Source organism: Triticum aestivum, chromosome 3A (genome assembly GCF_018294505.1).
Source record: "Triticum aestivum cultivar Chinese Spring chromosome 3A, IWGSC CS RefSeq v2.1, whole genome shotgun sequence".
Taxonomy (NCBI): Eukaryota; Viridiplantae; Streptophyta; class Magnoliopsida; order Poales; family Poaceae; genus Triticum; species Triticum aestivum.
The window spans coordinates 708,267,319-708,268,841 of record NC_057800.1 but is presented as its reverse complement, the minus strand read 5'-3'; positions in this window follow the sequence as shown (position 1 = coordinate 708,268,841).

Genomic DNA, 1,523 nt, shown 5'->3' with positions numbered 1-1,523 from the left:
TGGTCGTCTTGCAACTGGTATAGCGATTCGGTCTCTCCGGTCGAGGACTCGTCGCTGGAATAGACGATGGTCTCGCTACCGTGTTCTGACTCGTCCTCCCGCTCTCCTCCGTGGATAACTCCAACGAAGGCATGCTTCATGGCCGGTTTAACCTGGGTAGATCTCGCACGCTAAGCCGTCTCGACGAGGTCGGTGCAGATGTCCGGCTCAGGCCCAGGCTCACCGATCTTGCCAATGAAAACGTGTATACCGCCGAAGGGGACCCGGTACCCGTACTCGATTGAATCGGCCTCGGGACCCCATCCTGCGTCGTCGATGTAGATCCTGCCGCGACAACTCTTGGTCATCCGGCCCACAACATAGCCTTCGAGTCCCTTGAGCTTGCCCTCCAAGATCATCAAACCATCGTGCGATAGCCCCACGGTGGGCGCCAACTGTCGTGGATTTGTCACGGCAGATGTCCTAGCGAAAGGACTTAGTCGTGGAGCCATCGCTACGAGTTTACTTGAAGGGGTTAAAGCGGACACAAAGACACGAGGGTTTTATACTAGTTCGGCCCCTTCGATGAAGGTGAAAGCCTACGTCTAGTTGTGATGGAATTGATATGATCTCGATGGCTAGGGAGCAAACAAGCTTCGCCTAGGCTCGAGTTGTGGTTGTCTGCCCTGAACCGCCACCGGGTCGTCCCCTTATATACACGGGTGACGCCCGTCGGTCCATAGAGTCCTAACCGGTTCATACTCGTATTCCGGTTGGTATCTCTCTATTCCTTACTTACAATACAAGTCATACATCAGGCCGGTTTACGGCTACATGTTCTAACCGACTACAGGCCTTGGGCCTTCATCTGTTTACGCCACTAATGAAGTTAACCCGGCCCAAGTAGGCCGGTTTACGCCTAGTGGTGATATCCCCAACAGTGTTGGTGAAGAACAATCTCTGCAGGGCTTCGCCTAAGCACTACGAAAACTATGACGGAGGATAAACTAGAGGGAACGGGGTTGCCGGCACACGGCTTGGTGTTTCTTGATGTGTCTTTGGTGCTAGCCCTGCCCCTCTATTTATATGTTGATCCCTGGGGTCAAAACTTGGAGTAAAAGCCTCCACAAAGTCGGTTTCACCCGAAAGGCAAGAGTCCTTCTCGGACTCCAGGGCCAGACGCTAGGTTCCTGGCGTCTGGACCCAGACGCCAGGGACCCTGGCGTCTGGCCCCTGGACTCCGTAAAACTTCCTTTTGCGCTTTCCAAAAACCTTGTGGGCTTTCCCCTTTGGCCCAAATAAAGTGTTCTCGTACCCAAACATTTCGGGAAACATCCGGAACTCCTTCCGGTGATTTCCGGAACCCTTCCGGTGACCAAACACTATTATCCCATATATCAAACTTTGTCTCAGGACCATTCTGGAGTTCCTCGTCATGTCCGTGATATCATCCCGGATTCCGAACAACATTTGGTCACCAATATACATAACTCACATAGTACTATATCGTCAATGAACGTTAAGCGTGCGGACCCTACAGGTTC